This window comes from Thermobia domestica, chromosome 17, assembly GCF_964235325.1.
Source record: "Thermobia domestica chromosome 17, izTheDome1.hap1.1, whole genome shotgun sequence".
NCBI classification, from domain to species: domain Eukaryota; kingdom Metazoa; phylum Arthropoda; class Insecta; order Zygentoma; family Lepismatidae; genus Thermobia; species Thermobia domestica.
In genome coordinates this window covers 8,500,708-8,522,610 of record NC_137470.1, presented here as the reverse complement: position 1 = coordinate 8,522,610, position 21,903 = coordinate 8,500,708, and the positions used below count along the sequence as shown (strand labels likewise).

The 21,903-nt window shown below is 36.8% G+C and overlaps 1 protein-coding gene across 3 annotated transcripts in view; it reads left to right on the top strand.

Annotated features, from left to right (window-relative positions):
* LOC145674572 (uncharacterized) overlaps positions 1 to 21,903 on the top strand; it is a 410,151-nt gene that overhangs the window by 313,866 nt on the left and 74,382 nt on the right. The gene's annotated exons all lie outside the window — the stretch shown is intronic.

The window sequence follows — 21,903 nt, the reverse complement described above, 5'->3', positions numbered from 1 at the left end:
ATATCATCACATGCGGGGGATTCTGTTGCAATTCTTCATAAAAGTGTGGATTAACTTTGGACCAAAAGACCACATTGCGTGCGCAAGAAATCCTGAATTTTCACATCCATCGGTAAAGATCACTTTGCCTCGTTTTGGTATTGTGTGGAACGTCTGAAGGAATACCGTACATGCCTCTACTCTCCGATTCATGTCTTCGTCCGGTAATTCTTTAGGAATAATTTACATTAGCTTTTATCAAGGGTTATTGAGACTTTGGGGCCAACCTGTAGGAAAAATAGGCAAAATATGTGTGAACTTAGATACTTGCTATTTGTCCAGGGAGCCACTATAGGTATACCTATGAAGAACCATCCTCTGTTATGCACAACACGATGCATAAGACAGTCTAACTTGGACCATAATCCAGTTGGACTGATAAGCAAAAGTATTGTACTGTAACTGTTTCGGCCATACATCACTTCGTTCATCAGACACATCAATTGAAGGGATTGATTCATAACCGTAACTGTAACACTTTATTTTATTTTGCTTTTATCAGATTTTTATCTTTTACTTACTTAACGCTCTTCTTTGCTATATAGCTCATTCATCTATATGTGGAATTATTTTGTAGCGTCTCTGAATGAACTGGATTCGAATGGTAGATTTTATTGATTTGTCCTTTGTATATAGTTAAATAGCCTTTACGTTTTCCAAATGAATTTTCATTACAATTATACGTAATATTATTTGATCTACTTACACCGTGTTTCAAAAGAATTACCTGATTTTGGACTGCAGTAATTACGGAACCTGCTACGTGCCGGCAAGGAAATGAGTATTATTTAAATAGGCGTCGCCTAGCGTTTCAGAAAATCGCCATTAGATGTCAGTCAATGCGTCTTCTCAGTTTGCAGTCAGTCAGAAGTGAGATGTCGTCCGCTCAACAGAAGGCGTTTTGTGTACTGCAGTTTGTGAAGACTGAGTCAGTGATTTCGGTCAATCGTGCTTTTCGTCGGCGTTTTGTTATTGATCCGCCTGCACCCAAAAATATTCGTCGTTGTTATCGCCAACTTGAAGTGACAAGATGTTCGTGTAAATTTAAGAGTATAGGTTGGCCTCGCACTTACCATGAAATGGTGCAAACAATTCGGCAAACGTTTGAGCGGAGCTGTTACTGGTGGTGGACATATAGAGCATTTGTAACAGCATAACTAACACTTGAAGACTATGTATTTTCTAATTTATCCAATTTTTGTAGTATGTTTTGATCAATACTTATGAAGTTTTAAAATCGTCATTCTATTTGAAAGACCCGTATATTAAAATTGATGATTAAAATCTTTTCACGAAGTAATTAACATTTACATATATTTGACGAAATCAGTAAAATCAAACCCTGACAACTGTAGTTCATTTGAAAGAAAGCAGATACCTAATTCTTAATATAAATCAATGGTATAAAAGCACAAAGATAAAGCAGGTATTTAACACCATGAAGCAAGTTTCAAAGCTCGAATGAGGGACAAATAAACAGAATTTTATATTGAACAACTCCAAACTGGTATCCTGTTGCAATATGGTCCTTGGTTTGATCCCAGATATTCAGTTTGTATTGCGCAACTTGTCTCTAGAGTTTTCCTGTCTTCTCCTACATTGTTACTCCAACAAATATTTTACAATCGTTCACTTTCATTAATCAACCACCTCCTTTATCATACAGGGTACAAGTGTGATCAGGGACGGATTTCCATGTTTTGCGCCCATGGGCCCTAGTGAAATTGCCGCCCCTAACCACACTAATCCCACCGCTCTCCAAAACTTCCATTCTCCTGGACCCATTTCTTAAAATATTACTTTACGTTTTCTACTAAATTATAATTATTACTATTACTAGTTATTACTCTTCTTATTTCTTATTACTCATTTTGTGTAATATATTTTAATTCCTATATTTGGTCAGCATTTGGAGTAGATTCATTAAAACTTACCTTGTTTCTGCTTAACCTATCTAACATTACATGGTATAAAAGACGGTAAAATGTAAAACGATCTTAAGTTATATAAATAGTTATATTATAGTACCTAAAAATTTACAAAATGTCGTTTCTGAAACTTTGCGTATCAAAACTGTTTACTTCTTGCTTTGATATTGGCAAAATGATTAATAACGTCTTAAAAATCAAGTTTAATAGTCAAGTCACTTTTGATGGTTAAAACAGTTAGATGAGCCAGTTTCTCCTGAGAAAGAGTAGATCTCAAATAGTTTTTGATTCTTGACAGTGTGGAAAATGATCTTTCTGCCGCTGGTGTACAAAAAACATTGTAAGGCAAATACTTATGTTAGGATATAAATTCTGAAGCTTTTTCGATATGAGGAATGGGTTAAGTTGCGCTAATGACATTTCTTCAGCACTTCCCAATTTCTCTTCATCTAAAAGTCCTTTTAAATGAATGCACTCATCAACAAATGAAGATTCCACGATCTCAGCTGCATACACTTCCTGCAGAAAAGTCGCTGCTGTGGTGACTTCTTCGTCAATCAAGTTGCATAGATTTGTTAAGAAGGAAAATTTGCTGAGAAATTCATTGTATACCGCGATTCTTCTGTTCAATTCAGAAAGAAGCTTGCCAATGACCACAACATAGGTTTCTTGAAGACGATGAGCTGCTTACTGCCGCCCTTTTCAGCTGATCAAATTACCATAATAACCAACTGACTTATGACAATATTTTCAACGGCTAATCTACTACAAAAAATGAAATGAAAATTTGAGTTTTACGTCCCACGCAATGCCGTCTAGGCTAAAGGAGACGGTGATGATGACAAATGAATGAAATGGTGGAATGAAGAAAGTGGGAGGAAACGGGAGAACCCCGAGAAAACCCACGCACACGGTGTTTGTCTACCACAAAGTTCACTTGGCGGGAGCAGGGTTTGAACCAGGGACCCCATACACCAGAGGTGAACGCTCTACCACTGAGCCACCGCGGCCCTTAATTTGCTACAATATTATCGTAGTCGCGGCTATTAAAAAAATAGCTTTCGCTTATTTTATTGAATCGTTGGTGAAATATGCATTTTGAATGGTTTTATCGTTTTCTAAATATTTTTTTAATTACCGCCCTGGTCTCGGGCCCATGGGGTCCACGTCTAAATCCGGCCCTGAGTTTGGTAAGTAGAGCTGAAGTTTCAGTCATTCGTCGCAGACTACCAGCACGCAAAGCAAGTAGATCTCGTAGTCTGAATTCGCTTTACTACAGCAATAGATTGTTAATTGTTGAGCTCCCCAACATACACACTACTATCCTCATATTAAACACATTCATTATCGTTGTCATTTAGGATTGTCTAGTACGCTCAGAAGCTACGTTTCTTATCACCTGAAGTGATAAAAACACACAAGAATGTTTATTTAATTCCTAGGTTGTTTTTTTTTCTTTTTTAAACTATTAATTGTAGTGCGGAACCATACCCAGAAAGTATAGAGAAAAGAGACTTCCAACTAGGAACAAAAAGTAATTTGGGACTCGAAGCCCAGGTGCTCATAACGGCGGAACGTAGCTAAACTATGCTCCTGGGAGCAGATAGAAAACATCGCACAATTGAAGGAAACCGACTAGTTTAGTAGCTTTGCAATGGTAATATATGCAGCATGGATCATAACCGCACCTGCAGGGAAAAAGGCACAATCTAACTAACTCTATGACCTACGGAATCCGGAGGTTCAATACCGAGTTCACATAAGCTCTCCACTGACTTCTATCCTTAGCCAACTGGATCCAGTTTCTACTTTCGATTCCTTTTTCTGCGAGGTCCATCTTAATATTGTCCTCCCATCTGCACACAGGACTTCCTAATGGTCATTTTCCAATTAGATTTCCAGTTAAAACTTTGATACTGTTCCTATTTTCTTCCATTCTGTCTACATGGACCTGCCCACCTGAGCTTCCTAGATTTGGTGACCCTAACATTGTTAGGTAAACGGTATACACTATACAGTTCATCGTTACGAAGTTCCCACCATTCTCCATTCCCGTTCCACTTGGGTTCGAATATTCATATCAGGATTTTATTCTCAAATACTTTCAGTCTGCTTTCTTCCCCAAGAGTAAAGGACCAAGTTTAGCAACTATACAGCACAACAGATATAATTATCGTGGAACAAATTTAAGGTTTGTTGTATTTTACTTGTAAGTAAAGAAAAAGACGCTACGAGGGATAAAATATCTTACTGTATCCAACGTTTCGCTCAGCGACACGCAGTCGATTATTTCATAGATATACGTACTTAGCTGTTAATATGGAAAACTTGTTGAAACTACTTTTTCTTGAAACAGCAGTTACCATTCATAACCACGGTAAACTCTGGAATGATTTTTTTTTTTATTTGTGCTTGGTACTCACTTATTTCTAATGAGCGTTTATGTATTTAGGAAAGAAATAAAATACTCACTAATCATTAGTGGTAAACTTCCGTTTATTGAAATTATGATTGCATACAATAGAACATCAATATTCAGCTTTTATTCATTTCCTATTCCAATACGTCACTTTATTGTAATCATACAGAGTATTTCAAAACAGCACCGAGAAAGTTTTGGTAGGTGATTTCTGGCACTAAGATAAAACAAAAAGTATAGACGAACCTGGGTACACAAATGCTTCCTTTTGAAATTATAGGCTGCCAAAAACATGAATAGCTCCAAAACTTTGAGACCTACCATAGTCGGGTGAAGACCACTTAGGAACAAATATGTGCTCTATCCAAAAATCCATGTTTCAGAATCCTGCTATACTTGCGCAACAATTTTTATAGAGGTAGTTGGAGAGTACTTCAAATTATATGCCCTTAGCCAAACTCCCTCTAAAAAACTGTTTCTTGAGTACCTTCAAATTCTGAAACATGTATTTTTGGATAAGGCACACACTAGTTCCTAAGTAAAGTCTTGACCCGACTACGGTAGGTCCCATAGTTTTAGAGCTGTGAACCTTTAAAGTTCATTTTTTCATGCTTTCAGCAGCCTATAACTCCGAAAGGAAGCATTTGTGCACCTAGATTGTGTCTATACTTATTGTCTTATCTTGGTGTCAGGAATCACCTCCCAAACGTTGTCGGTGTTGTTTTGAAACACTGTATACTATACGCATAATATTAGAAGATAACTGATTGAAAAAAAATACATACAATGTAGAATGTACTGGCTCCAATCAGCTTAAATATTGATATTAATTACATAATTATTCTAATGTGTTTATTCTAATGTAATTAAACAGAATTTTGTTGAAATTACAGTTATTGCTTAGACTAGCGAATTCGAATGGAAGCAAAGTGTGGAGAGCAGAATGTCACCATTGTTAAAAACTCTCCTATAAGACAGAATTCTACCACATTTTACTGATAATATTATTAGCAATAACAAGGCATGATTACTTATTAACACACTTCCAATTTAAGTACATATAAATATGAAGTTTCTAGGTTTGTTTGTTCAGGGATAGCTTCATCCGACAAGAGCGATGAAGAAGCTTGTGATCATAGGAAGAAAACATCAATCAATTCTAGTACTAGTAACATTGCACATTATATATCGAGTGTTCTAAAAATTGCGCCAATGGACAACAGAGAGAGATGAAAAAATGAAATGAAATCTTTCAGTTTTACGTCCCACGGTTATGCCGGTTACGCTAAAGGAGACGGTGATGATGAGAAATGAATGTAATGGTGGAATGCAAAAAGTGGGAGGAAATAGGAGAACCCCGAGAGAACCCACGAGCACGGTTTTTGTCCACCACAAAGTCCACACGGCGCGAGCAGGGATTGAAAGAGGGACCCCAAGCACCGGAGGTGATCGCTCTACCACTGAGCTACCGTGCCCCTCGACAGTGCTCTATTATTCAAGTCAAAATAAAAAAAAAATATTATATAATAGTATACCATTCGGGACCCCGTTTAGCCGCTATAGGAAATTAAAATTACATTTTGTGGCAACGTCGTAGATTAACTTGGAAACATGCTCTACAAATCCATCAATCAGTTACATCGATTGCCACGCTAATAGACGGTGTTAGTGTCAACATTTATCGACTATAACTGCCATCTGGAAACAATCAATGGAACTACTAGGTGACTTGGTATATCTTCTCTGTGGTTCTTTATCTGCGACGTTGCCACATAGCGCAATTCACAGCTCCAGACAAGGACTTGCATATAGAGGGTGTCCCATTTTAATCTTTCCAGGGAAATATCACGAAAACGGTTGAACATAAATGAAACAAACAAAAACTCGAATAGGAAATGTCATGGGGCACATCGAATAGTGTTGTTCCGGTGCCCCTCAGGGCTGCTCTTCATGGGAGTCTAGGACCCAAATTTAAAACTTTCGATGGAAAGATGGGGCGTATGTTACCTTGTTCGATAGATCTTTAAACACTAAACAGCATTATGGCTAAATATTTTTCATATTAGTCACGGTATTCAAAATCTCGACCAAGACGTGGTGTTTATAACAGATAAAACGTCCAGTACCACTAATATGAAAACGGTTGAACCTAAATGAACCGAACTAAATATCAAATAGGAAATGCCATGGGCACATCGAATAGTGTTGTCACGGTGCCCCAAGGGCTGCCCTTCATGGGGATCCAGGGCCCAATTTCAAAGTTCTAAATGAAAACATGTGTCGAGTGATGCCTCGTTCGAGAGATCTTTAAAAACTAAAGATTGCTGTAACAAAAGATTGCTCATATGCGTTACCGTTTCCAAAATTACCTCCAAAGCATGGTACTTGTATCAGATAAAACGTTCGATGCCCAAAGAATCAAACACTTAAAGATAAATTAACACAACAAAAATTCGAATGTCCCATGAAATTTTCCTATTTGATTTTCTGTTCTGTTCATTTATCTCCAACCGCTCTCATATTAGTGGCACTGGTCTTTTTGTCTGATAAAGACACCATGTCTTGGCTGCCATTTTGAATATGATGATCCATATTAACAAGTTTTTGCCACAACGATGCTTAGTGTTTAAAGACCTATAGAACGAGGTATTACTCGACCCATGTTTCTATTTAAAATTTCGAAGTTGGGCCCTGGGCCCCCATACAAGGAGGCCCTGAGAGTTGCCACTACATCATTCGACGCGCCCTTGCTATTTTCCTTTTTCACTTTTTGCTCAGTTCATTTATCTCCAACCGCTTTCATTTTAGTGGTACTGGACGTTTTAACTCATACAGGCTGCATTTTGAATACGGTGACCGACATGAAAAATATTCTGCCACAACACTGCTTAGTGTTTGAAGATTTATCAAACTAGGTATTACTCCACCCTTGTTTCTATTTAAAATTGTTAAGTTGAGTCTTGAGAACCCCATGAAAGGCGGCCCTGTGGGCATCGCGACAACACCATTCTATATGCCCCGTAGCATTTCCTATTTGAGTTTTTGTTCGACCGTTTTCGAGATATTTCAATGGAAAGATTAAAATAGGCCACCCTGTTTAATCTTAACTATATATAAAACTACATGAACTGACATAAATTAAAGGGGTACTTCCGGTTGACTTGGAATGTTGAAATTTCACATTATTGTAGCTTTCCGGAACTAACCCACAGGAAAATTCCCAAAAGTGAACATTTTTAAATTTTAGGTGGTTTAAAGGGGGGATGAAGAAATTCCCCATGCTATTTAAATGGGTTTTCTTTGGGACCTGTAATATCATGTTTTAGGTACTTGATGTTGGAATAAAAACTTGAAAGTCGCTATGCTTGTACGTTTTCGTTGGCGTTACTAAAGTAAATATCTAAAATAAAAATTTTCAGCTTTAAATTGGTTTTATGGGAAACTGAAAAATCTTCTCTATGTTATTTATGTGGTACACCTTTGTCGCTGGGTCGGGTTGAGAATCGCTGTGGTAAGTAACCTTTTCTTAAAATGGTCCCAGGTTCGATTCAAGGTCTTGAAATATGCGTTTATGTTTGGTCTTTGGTAGGAATTCGGGTTTTTACGTAGCGTAACGCCTGTAACCGTTCTAAGAAGCTTTGTGTGCTTTCAAGATGATACGAAAAAAAGTCCGATTATGGCTGGCCGTTGATCTAAAACAATAATGCACTAAAACGGTTCGTAAGTTAGAGCTGTCTGATGAGATAAAGCTTGATTAAACTTCATTTCAAACAATATCAATGTCCCGATTCGGCTATGGCTTACCAAACGGTTCACCTCTCAAAACTTAGTCCCAAATATTTCTTCAAGACAATTAAAATTTTAAAATCAGTAAACGGCTATGAAATGAGTTATGGCCAAACAGATCATTGCTATTTAAAAAAAATTATGGAGTTTTCTCGTCATCTGAATTGATAAACTTTTCTGACTATAAAACTTGAATAGATGATAGTTATTGATGAAAAGTTACTTTTGCCCGAAATTGGTTAATCCCTACCTCTAACTTCTAGTTTGACCTTGAAATCCATTCATTAATTTTTACACTTTGATTAGTCGAAAACGTTCATTTGTTGTAAACCGTTTATTTCTAAGGTGTAATCTAATTAAGTGATCACTTTCAAACCTCTGCTTATTTTTTTCAAAAAGTTTGTATGAAAATTTCGAATTATTTTTTCTTCGAAACTTTAAATTTTCAGTTCGAAAATTTTGGTTTGAAATTTTAGGTTCAAAAATTTGATTTGTAAATTTCGTTATATTTTTTTTTTAGTTTGACACAGGTTGAAACTTTTAATTCGAAAATTTCAGTTCGAATTTTTCGTTTGAAAAATCTTCATTTCATTTTTGTTCGAAAATTTTAGTTTCAACTTTCTAGTTCTAAAAAATTAGTTTCAACTTTTTTTGGTTCGAAAATTTTGATTTCAAGTTTCGAAAATTTTTAGTTTACATTTCTAGTTCGAAAATTTCAGTGTGAAATTGTTTGATTTGAAAAAAAAATGAAATCGAAATTTTTTATTTCATCTTTTTTGTTCGAAAATTTGTAGTTTTCCAAAATTTGTTTCGAAAACTTTTAATTCTAAAATTTCAGTTTCAATTTTTTTCTTTGATTTGAAATTTCGAATTCGAAAAAAATTTATTTCGTTATTTTGTTCGAAAATTTTAGCTTCAACTTTTTCTAGTTCTAAAATTTGGTTTCAACTTTTTTTAATTCGAAAATTGTGATTTGAAAATTTCAAGTTATAAAAATTTTAGTTTGACACAGGTTGAAACTTTTAATTCGAAAATTTCAGTTCAATTTTTTTATTTTAAACTTTTGAGTTCTAGAAATTTTAGTTTCAAATTTTCACTTGAACTTTTGTAATAACTGGAAAATAGTGCACTCTCAAAATTTAATCGAATAGTTAAAAACCGTTTATTTGTTAATCGAATAGTTAAAAACCGTTTATTTGTTAATCGAATAGTTAAAACCATTTATTTGTTAATCGAATAGTTAAACACCGTTTACGTGTTAATCGAATAGTTAAAACCGGATAAGGTTTGACGGTTAACCGTTAAAGAATTCCCTCTTTGCACTCACTGCAAAATTTTGGCTAAAATATTTTGAGATGATTTTAACTAAACCGTCAATGTTATTTAAGATATAAATTACAGGAACTAACACCAAGACCAAGAAGGTAACCTTAAAGTATCGTGGTTCTCTCTTATCAAAAAAGCTTAAGAGGAGTACATTAAGGTACGCATTTCCTCATTATGTGTAAATAAAGTGACAGTAAACTCTACTTTGAAGAGCTCACACAACGTCTACGTAGAGCATAAATCCAAAACAGCACAAAAAATTGTTAATATCAGTCATATAAGCCATCATCGAGAATCAAACTCATGACCTCCGGAAACTAAATCTAGCCTGTGCATGTCTATAACGTAATAAAGAGAATACATGAGGTTAGAAACCTTCCCAAATTATATCTTTAGCAATTTTAGGTGCTCAAATACTAAAATTAGTTCTGGAGACCATGACTTTGGTTCTGCCAAATTAACCCCACCAATCACGAAATTTTAGTGTTCGTTCATGTACCTATGCCCTATAAAAGCATATACTCATGACGTCATTATTATTTATTCACGAACGGAAACGAAAGCAGTAACTAGGTTCAGCTCATCACTTCCCTCTTTTACCTTCTCTAGGAATGAATGTATTCTTTCAAAGTAAACCATTACACATATATGTTCTTGTTTTGTCATAAGAAATAACTCCTCAATGTTATCTCGTTACATAAGTATGATTAATCGTTATTACAATGAACCAATCAGTTTTAAGCAAAACGTAAATGTGACGTCACAGACGAAAATTATAGGTACTAACTAGCTCCAAAATAACATCTCTTCCCTTTTCTCCTTCTCAAAGAATGAATATATCTTTTTCAAAGTAAACCATTACACACTATTTGACAATTAAACACCGTACTTGTTCAAACAAACAATGCGAACAATACTGCGACAACGAATACGTAGCATATGTAACAAGTTATAGTTGACAATTCTTTTTCAACATATGATTATAAGTCAATACACAAAGAAGCTTTTTAAATCTTTCCAACAGTTTTATTTAATCCACAAACGAATACAATATAAATTATTATTGTTAACCAAGTCCGGGATCTCCCCTCCACCTCTTTTATGCGTCTCAAATAAATGTATGCTTTCCTGGGCACACTTTTTGACAATTGAATATCGTGGTTCGAATCCCATAAGTCCCGTGAATGAAAATCATACCTTAACCAAAAATCAAGTATTCCTCCCAAAGTTTTCGAGTCGAGTTTAACATCCCGTTCAGCAGCGAAAATAGAACCTACTAATTAACGGGAAATCCGAACCGCATGAGTTCCTTCCAAGAATCGAACCATGGTCTCCCACGTTAAAGGCGCATACGCTAACCGGTTAGCCACGAAGGAACTCCAAAGTTTTCGAGTTTCATATTAATACTAATACTAATTTATACTACTACTGGGTCTACTAATTCATAATGTAATAGGTCATCAAGAAAGAGATCAAACCTTGTTTTGGTAATTTTATACCCATAAAAGGGAACGAAACAAGCCATCATAAGCTCCAAGCTAAAAATCCCAGTTCAGTGACGTCATACAAACACATTAGCCCGAACCAAATACCTCTAATTCATTCGCACTAGTAGAGAGCGCTGTGGCTCAGTGATAGAGCGTTCACCTCTGCTTTATGGGGTCCCTGGTTCAAACTCCGCAAAAGTAGTTTTGTGGTGGGCAACATTATGATCGGGATACTCCAATTTTCTCCCATACTTTCACTCATTTCTCATCGTCACCGTCTCCTTTAGCCTAACCGGCATAAACGTGGGACGTAAAACTAAAGATTTCATTTGCACCACTGTTAGTCCATCTCATCAAAGGGATAACAACCAAAAATCAAGTGTTCCTTCCAAAGTTTTCGAGTTAAGTTGATTTTGAGTTTAACGTCCCGTTCAGCAGCGAAAATAGAACCTACTAATTAACGTGAAATCCGAAAACGCATGAGCTCCTTCCGAGAATCGAACCATGGTCTCCCACGTTAAAGGCGCATACGCTAACCGGTTAGCCACGAAGGAACTCCAAAGTTTTCGAGTTTCATATTAATACTAATACTAATTTATACTATTACTGGATGTACTAATTCATAATGTAATAGGTCATCAAGAAAGAGATCAAACCTTGTTTTGGTAATTTTATACCCATAAAAGGGAACGAAACAAGCCATCATAACCTCCAAGCTAAAAATCCCAGTTCAGTGATGGCATACAAACACATTAGCCCGAACCAAATACCTCTAATTCATTCGCACTAGTAGAGAGCGCTGTGGCTCATTGATAGAGCGTTCACCTCTGCTGTATTTGGTCCCTGGTTCAAACCCCGCGAAAATAGTTTTGTGGTGGGCAACATTATGCTCAGGATACTCCAATTTTCTCCCATAATTTCATTCATTTCTCATCGTCACCGTCTCCTTTAGCCTAACCGGCATAATCGTGGGACGTAAAACTAGAGATTTTATTTGCACCAGTGTTAGTCCATCTCATCAAAGATATAACAATCTCCAAATTTTATGCCATAAAAGGGAACGAGAAATAAAAATCATTCATAAACCTGTACTATTTCATAACGTAATGAATCACCAAGACCATATTTTTAGTAATTTTAAAGAATCATCATAACATCTGATCCAAAACTCCCAATTCAATGACGTCATAGCAGGGCCAAGGTACCTCTGACTTATTCGCACCAGCGTGCATGGCCCCTGAATAAGCATAAGAAAAATTTCAATAGGTGACGCAATCCCGGGCCAAAGCATTCCTGATTCATTCACTATGGTCCATGGTGGCCCCAAATTGGATAATCAATAGTTCGATAGGCTGACGCGAGTACTACTACCTTTTACACCCCAAAATGTTTAGGTACTTCCGGCAGAATTAGAATGATAAAATTTGGCATGATTTTAGCCTTCCGGGACCAATCCACAGGAAAATTGCCACAAGTGAATAATTTTAGTTTTTAAGGGGTCTAAAGAGGAGATAAAGAATTTCCTATGTTATTTAAATAGGCGTTTTCTTGGGATACAAAATCTCATCTTTTAGATAGTTGGAATGCGAAAAGAAACTTGAAATTTAACAGAGATGTGGGTTTAAGAGGTGTGAGGCCGTAGGCCGAGTAAAGCGGCGATCAGGAGGCGAAGATACCAGCTGGGCCAAATTCAGGAAATGAGGAATGTAATTAAACAGCAAATGCACGAAATTTATTCTTGATGCAAAGATGATGCATAAGAGACGAGAGGCCATAGGCCGAGCAAATGCTGTTGTCTGAGGGCGGAGCCTTCAGCTAGCCAAAGGCTAATATATATTTAGAGATTAATTACCCTGAAAAATCATTTGACATTATAGAGTATATAATAAAAAATTCGTCTCTGAGTAAGTGTTTCATTTTATGAGATTTTGTGTTATCAACTATGTGTATTACTCGAATTTATTATCCTTTCTTTGATGCACCTTTATCTGGAGAATATGTTAATTTAAATACATAGCTGATGTATATACATTAGTGCTCTCAAACGGGTCGGGTCAGTCGGGTCAGCTCAAGTAGGGTTACGGGTCGGGTTGGGTCAACTCGGGTCGGATCAGTCGGGTAAGTTGGGGTCGGGTTGTCGGGTCTGGCTACTCGGGTCGGCTCAATCGGGTCAGGCTACTCGAGTCGGGTTGTCGGGTCGGGTCAATCGGGTCAGCTCGGGTTGGGTTATAGGGTCGGGTCACTCCGGTCGGGTCAGTCGGATAAGTTCACTTTGGTCAACTCAGTTTAGGTTGAGCTTAAACTCGGCTGGAGTCGAAAGCTGTTGTTTTTCACTAGCTGCCTAATTAAAAATAGCAATTTTTATTTGATTTTATAGAAGCCATAAATCCAGTTTGAACACTTGCAGAGTAGTAAGGGCCTGACCTGAGGAAACTTTTGGCCCCTGGGTTCCTGCCTCAGGACCCATGGTCCCTGGCCCGGGACCAATGACCTAGGGGTACCTAGAACCACTCCCTCTAAATTTTGGCAGGGGTACCTTGATCCACCCCTTAAATTTTGGCAGGGGTGCCTAGGACCACCCTCCTTAAATTTTGGAAATCGTCAAATCTAAAAATTGGGTGTGGTAGCCTAGGACCAGGGTATGTAACTCTATCAGAATTGGGGATCTATGTCGTTCCCTTTCATGGGTAAAAAAATTGCGAAAAAGTCAAATTTCGGAGGTTTTGACCTAATTTATCCCCTTTGATGAGGTGTTATTACCCTATATATTTATATGGACGTATAGAGGGGTCCATTACCTTTCATAAGACATGGGTATATTAATGCACTCCTTTAAATTTTGGGGAGGGGTACCTTGGCCCACCCCTTAAATTTTGGAAATTGCCCAATTTAAACTTTTGGTACAATAGCATAAAAACCTAGTGTGTATCACTATAAATTCTGGTGGTCCACTTCGTTCCCTTTCAGGGGTACAAAATTGCCAAATTTTAGTACAACCACATGTTTGGTTTTTTGGCTCATTTTATCCCCTTGGATGAGGTCCTATTACCTTATATATTTATATGGGCGTATACAGGTATTCATTTTCTATCGTAAGACATAGGTATTTTTGTGCAACCCTTTAAAAATTTGGGAGGAGTACCTTGGCTCACCCCTTAAATTTTGGAAATCGCCCAATTTAAAAATTTGGTATAATAGTATAGAACCCTAATATAGATCACTATAACTTTGGGTGGTCTACCTCGTTCCCTTTTAGGGGTACAAAATTGCCAAAATATAAACGTAAACAATACGTTGTACCACGTGTTTGGTTTTTGACCTAATTTACTCCCTTGGATGAGGTCCTATTACCTTATATGGTTATATGGTCATGTATAGGGGTCCATTCTCTATTATAAGACATAGGTACATTTGTGCAACCCTTGAAATTTTTGGGAGGAGTACCTTGGCCCGCCCCTTAAATTTTAGAAATTGCCAAATTAAAACATTTAGTATGATAGTACTGGACCCTAATATATATTAGGGGCCCATTTTGTTCCGCTTCAGGGGTGAACATGGATACCTTACATGTGTTTATTACTACGTTATGGACATTGCAATCGTTCCGAGTTCGATTCTTGGTGCTAGTTTAGGAAACGTTGAGTTAAACGTCCCTCTTGCGGTTAAGCGAAACGACGATAATGAGAAATGATAGGACGAAACAGGGGAAACATGAACTTAGTTGGCTGAGGATTGAGGCAGAGACCTTACACATCAGAAATAAGCGCTGAGCCATCATGCCCCATTGAGAAGTTTTTAATTTTCTGTGCGAGCAGTTTTTTGCGTATGAAAAGAACATGAACAGATTGTTACATTACACATTTCTGCTCGTTGTTACGCATAGAAGTTTATTTTGAAATTGCAGAATGTGCTTTTGCTACATCAGCATTTTTCTCAGCTGACATTCTTTTAAAGCTCAACTTTACATTCATGTCAAAGACAGTTTCGTAACATATCGATGAGTGTTACATTTTTTTCAATCAAGTTTAAGGAAAATGAATCACATTTTAAATGTGTTAATTGAATGTCGTTAGAAACTAACGAGTCAACGGTATGATGTCATGACCAGAATCGCGATACTAGATGTCGTAACGATTGATGTGTAAGAAGAAAAACGTGAATAATGTCACAACCAATCAGATTGTTTCTTACATCACGTTTCGGCTCATGATACATGATGAAAGCTGTATTTTATTGGTTCTTTGTGATGTCATTTATTAATTTCCTCGTTTCTGATTGGCTGATAGTGGTGTCACTTTATAGTTGGACACATTTCAGCCCTAAATAAAAATCAATTTTTCATTTTTCAAGTCCTACTTCCACGAAAATCTTGAAATTGAGCAGATGTACCTCTTATGTCAGTGTGACTTTACTCCGTTCCTTGAATTTGAGGTAAGTTTATTAAGTGTTTATCAACATCGTTACTCAATATCAATGGAGTGCTTTTGAAATGTATTACGCATGAGGATAACATTGTTATCACTGTTTTATTTAGCATGAAATATTTAGTCTATGAGAGAGCAAATGAAAGAATTAGTGGGAGCACCATCACTTACTTGACCGAGGGTTCGAATCAGGAACACCCACACATTATAAGTAAGCAGGAGAAATGATATGATTTGTTGATTTTGGTTTAGCGTCCCTTCGGTAGTGGGTCTAGGAATACAGCTTAATGTTGAATCTGAGCGCATACTGGGTGTTGAACCCGGGCCAGATGTGCGTAACGCTAACCACTTAGCTATGAGGAAGCTCAGTTTCTGAAAATTATTATTAACGTATAAAAAGTTTTAGTTTTTCTAAAAACTACGCACAAATTTGTTCCCCTACAACGTGCCTTTTAACAGTGAGACGTGGATCTACAGTTTAATGTGGGATCTGATCTTCCGCCGAGAAACGAATTCGAGTCTTCCTTGTCTTAGCTTGAAAAAGCAAGCGCATGAAATTTTGTTTTCGTTTCATCTTCGTTATACGTTTTAAAGTTCAGTGTGAGGGTAAAATGCTTACTACAATGATTCTCTCAGCACAGTTAGAAAAGCAATTTCATTCATTCTTTTTATCACTACAGAAAACTTAGGTCAGTTACATGTTGATGTTGTTCCCGGGTTGATTTCCAGTATGACGACAATAAAAATGTTTTAACAGTAGAACTATTTGAGATATGATAATTCTTTTACGATTGATCGTGTAGTCATTTTGATACCGTTAAACGTGTTAGCGATCTCTGAATTCAATTTTAATTCGTGCATTTTTTTCTCGTTTTAGATATTTGTTTCTTTGCCTATTCCTTTTTTTTTACCTTACCTTTTCCTATTTGAATGTGGCTACTTCTGGCTTTACTGTCTTGTGAGAAATCAATAGACATTATCGGCGTTTTAATCTTGAAGGACGAATGCTGGAAATTCAAATTAATGCTCCGAGCAGTGACACCGATATTGTTGAGTGGGTTCAGGCCTCCTTTCAACAGATGTTGGATTATTTATTGGAGAATGTCGACGAATTATCGATGGTTGGATTATCGATTTTATCTCATGATGAAAAGAACAAACCGTTTTATTTATCTTTTCGGCGTGCAAGTAATCTGACACTGGAAACTTTATGGGCTTCCTTTGATCGCATCCTTCAAAGTAACGATAGTTTTTTCATGAACGAACCGTTCATTGTACATTTTCATCATGTGGATGTGCTCCGTGGATTTGGATTAGTGCGTCGAGGTCTTTTATCAAACGACGAGTTACTAAAACGCAAGAATGGCATTCTACGAGTAAAAAACACCGACAAAAATTGCTTGGCTTATGCAATTGTGATTGCTATTGGACTGAAGAAATATAAGGGTACAAATAAAAAAGTTTACGATCAATATCGCAAACAGTGCAAGTGTGTTATTCTCCCTGACGTACATGAACTTTTGTTCAGATCCTCAGTGAATTTAGAGCATTGGAGATCCGTGGAAGAATGCGACAATTGCAACGCTACTTGGTCGATTATTAACTTATCGTATACACCAGCATTTCCGGAGATGATATTCTGTATGAAGGGCCTGGTGGCGAAGACAAAATTCCAATCAATTTAATGTGCATCAATTCTCATTATGACATCATCACGTCATTAACGTCTGTTTTTTCTACCAACTATTACCGTGCTGCATGCCACAAAAAATATGATCATCTTAATAGACACTCAAGAACTGTTCGGCCATGTGTGAGGAATGTTTGCAGAAAACGCCATGCAGTAAGACCAATACGGAGAAGCAGTGTCCAGAATGTAATCGTGAATTTTATGGTGAAACATGCTATAGAAATCATCTGACTGTACCATATCATAAGTATGCAAGATGGTGAAACAGTGTTCCAAATGTCTACGCATTTATTCGTTTGTCCGTACAGGGGAAAGAGAATATTGTACAGATTATTTTTGTAATATATGTGATAAACACGTTATGTCTACCCACCAATGCTACATGAAGCCTGATACGACTCAATTAAAACCTGGAGTTCCATCAGTGTTACATGCCAAGAAGGCTATGATTGTCTTCTATGATATTGAAGCCACACAGGATACTTTCTTCGATGAAGACACGTTCATTCATAAGCCCAATTTACTGGTGGCCAAACAAGTATGTTACAACTGTGTTCAAGATGAAGATATACGTCATACGTGTGAAGTTTGTGGACAGTGGGAACATATTTTTCAAGATGATCGGATCAATGCCTTTCTTGCGTATTTACGTCAACCACGACCCAACATCAAACTTATTGTATCTTTGGCACATAACTCTAAGGAATATGATGGTCATTTTATTCTTAAATCTTTAGTGGAAGAACATGAATTGAAACCTACTTTGATCTTGAACGAAGCAAAAATTTTAAGCATGATAGTGAATCACTTATTGTTTATTGACTCCTTAAATTTCATGCCAATGGCTTTAAGTAAATTATTCAAGGCATTTCATTTACCAGCGACCAAAGGATATTTTCCACACTTTTTAATACTGCTGCAAATCAAACGTATGTGGGAAAATTACCGTACATCCATTATTATGGTGCATATGAAATGAAAGTGGGTGAACGAGAGAAATTCATGACATGGTACAACGAACACCAGAACGATATGTTTATTTTCCAAGAAGAATTGGTAAACTATCGTGTCCAGGACGTCAACGTACTTCGAATGGCTTGTATATCTTTCATGACCACTTTTGTACAAGAAACTCACGTCAATCCTTTCCTGGAGGCTACCACTTTGGCGAGTGTGTGCAATTTAGTATTTCGACGAAATTTCTTAAAATCCAATACCATTAGCATTCTTCCTGCACGAGGATACCGTCACAGAAACAATCAGTCACGGATTGCTTTGCAGTGGCTTGCCTACCTGGAAGAAAAAGAGGGACATCCAATTCTACATGCAGCAAAAGGGAAAGTAGTTTATGTTGCTGGTTTTCATCTGGACGGCTACTACAAACATCCCGACACTAAAGAGGAACACGTATATGAGTTTCAAGGTTGTAGAATCCATGCCTGTGCTCTCTGCGTCCCTACAGGCCGTGATCAGCCCATTTATGAGAACTCCGAAGAAACGATGAACTATCGCTACGAGAGAACACAGCGTAAAATGAAATTATTACGATCCATGGGATATAAAGTACATGAAATGTGGGAATGTGAATTTCGTCAAGTGTTAAAATTCAATCCAGCATTGGCCTCTTCTTTAAGCACACATCCTTATACTAATAAGACACCGTTAAATCCAAGAGACAGCTTCTATGGTGGCCGTGTTAATGCCATTAAATTGTATCACGTCGCGAATGAAAATGAAGGCGAAGAAATTAAATTTTTGAATATCGTTTCACTGTATCCATATGTGAACAAATGTGGACGGTATCCAATAGAGCACCCACGAATATATCTACAGGGAGATCCAGAAATGCCCGCCATTCAAGATATCAACGGATTAGTCAAGTTAAAGATTTTGCCTAGCAGAAATGTGTTTCATCCAGTACTTCCATTTAGCTCAAATAAGAAGTTGTTATTTCCACTTTGTGCTGCCTGTGCCACAGCATTAAATCAAGATTCTGAATGTACACATTCCGACACTGAACGAAGTCTAACAGGAATGTGGGTGTCCTATGAAATTCAAAAAGCCATTGAACTTGGGTATCAAGTCATTGAAATTTACGAAATTCAGGATTACAACATCACCGTATATGATCCAGAAACCAAGACTGGCGGATTATTCAGCGAATACATTAACACATTTTTGAAATCTAAGCTAGAAGCTTCTGGTTGGCCTGCCAATTGCGTCACCGAAGAAGAAAAGCAGCAGTATATTCAAATGGTACAACAACGTGAAGACATAACTTTGGATGCAGCAAATATAATGACAAATTCAGCACGTCGTAGTCTTGCAAAACTCTGTTTGAATGCCTTCTGGGGAGGACTCCGTATAAGAGACAATTTCAGCCAAACAACCATTATTAACGACCCCAAAGAACTGTATCGGAAATTAACTGCTCAAGATATAAAATCAACGAAATTTTATCTGTTAATGATTCGTTGTTATACCTTTATTGGCAGTATGAAGATGATGTTCCAGTACAAAATCACAATTCTAATGTTGTCCTTGGAGCATTTACAACGTGTCAAGCTCGTCTGGAACTCTACAAATATTTAGAATTGCTGCAAGAAAGAGTACTATATTTCGATACAGATTCCGTAATATTCACGCAGCGACCATCAGAGCCCACAATAGGACCAGAAGTATTTCTTGGTTAAATGTCAAATGAACTGGAATCAATTGGACCAAAAGCATACATTAAAAAATTCGTGTCTGGTGGCCCAAAACAATACGCTTTGGAAATCTACGACCCGGACTCAAAATCAACCAGTTATGTATGCAAAATTCGTGGATTTACACTCAACTATACAGCAAGTCAAAAGTTAAATTTCAATAGTCTGGAGCAAATAATCGTAAATCAATCCAGTGAAAAAATCTCCATTACCACGCCACACAAAATTTACAGAACCCACGATCATCAGCTTGTCACAAAACCTGAAGAAAAGAAATACAGTTTCAACTATAAAAAACGCCGATTAGTACCAGACACATACGAAACATTGCCCTATGGATATAAAAAAGCCAAAACAGAATAACAGCCATATTTTTCCGTAATCCCACCAACATCACCTTCCAAAGACGGGCAAAGAATCAAACGCAACACGGGACATGCTTCAACGATACACGAACGGAGACAAACTCAGATGCAGAAGATGACATTACCTTGCAAAAACCAGTGGAGAAAAAAAAAGGAATTCAGGTACGTCACATTTGCTTTTCTTTTCTCACCTCACTCTCTTGATCAGTTAGTTTATGTTCTTGTTCGATGTTAATAATGTTTTTCTTCTTTTACAGGAAACAAAATAAATATTACCACGTATATTCATATGCTTTATTTTCTCTTTACAGAATTTATACCCGTCATGTACACGTCTTTCTTTGAAGAAAGATAAATGGACACCAAGATGAAGAAGAAAAAAAAGGATTCTGTATTCTCTTTCACATGCTAAATACAATGTACAGAAACATGAAAAAAGTATTTCTGTATTTTATTTCACACCCTAAAATCAAATCCTCTTTCTGTACTGCGATTTCAATTTCTTTTTTCTGAATCAGTTTCCCGGTAAAATAAAATTTCTTTTGTACGAAATGTTTGTGTGTTTCAGAAAATTTTTTGTGTAGGAAACAAAATTGTTTTCAGAAAAAAATGGTGTACGAAACAAAACTGTTTCAGAAAAATTTTTGTGTACAAAACAAAAACTGTTTCAGAAAAAAATTGTGTACGAAACAAAAAGTCAGTTTTCATCACGAAACTGCTCCGACGAAATGAATCGATTCATTTTGATAGTGGTGGCAACACTGGAAAATCAAGCTAAGTATCGCTTAGGCACTGAGTTACAGCGAACACAACTAGATTCAAACCAACAATCCTAAACATCTGATTCATACTTCCAACTAAACAATAAGGTTATGTTTATACGTTTTAATGCCAACGCTTAGCACTGAGTCAGCAAGGTTTCCTTCAAGGTCAAAGTCGCACACGAAGTAAAAAAGATGACAACAAAAAAATTCTATCTTTCTATAGGAAACATAAACCTAGTGTAAAAACTGCTCACACCGAAATATGTAATGTAACATAACTTGTCCATGTTCTTTTCATACATGAAATTGCTCGAACCAAAGGGGGCACGGTGGCTCAGCACTTATTTCTGATGTGTGAGGTCTCTGCTTCAATCCGCAAGCAAGTAAGTTTATGATGTTTTCTCATTTCATAATTTCTCATTATCATCGTTTCGCTTAGCCGCAAGGGGGACGTTCAACTCAACATTTCCTCAAATTAGCACCAAGAATCAAACTCGGACAATTGCTATGTCTATAACGTAGTAATAAACGCATGTAAGGTATCCATGCTCACCCCTGAAGCGGAACAAAATGGGCCCCTAAAAAAGGAAACGAGGTGGACCACCCAAATTTATAGCAATATATATTAGGGTCCAGTATTATGATACCAAATATTTAAATTTGACAATTTCTAAAATTTAAGGGGTGGACCAAGGTACCCCTCCCAAAAATTTCAAGGGGTGTACAAATGTACCTATGTCTTATAATAGAGAATGGACCCCTATACATGACCATATAACCATATAAGGTAATAGGACCTCATCCAAGGGAATAAATTAGATCAAAAACCAAACACGTGGTACAATGTATTGCTTACGTTTATATTTTGGCAATTTTATACCCCTAAAAGGGAACGAGGTAGACCACCCAATTTTATAGTGATCTATATTAGGGTTCTATACTATTATACCAAATGTTTAAATTGGGC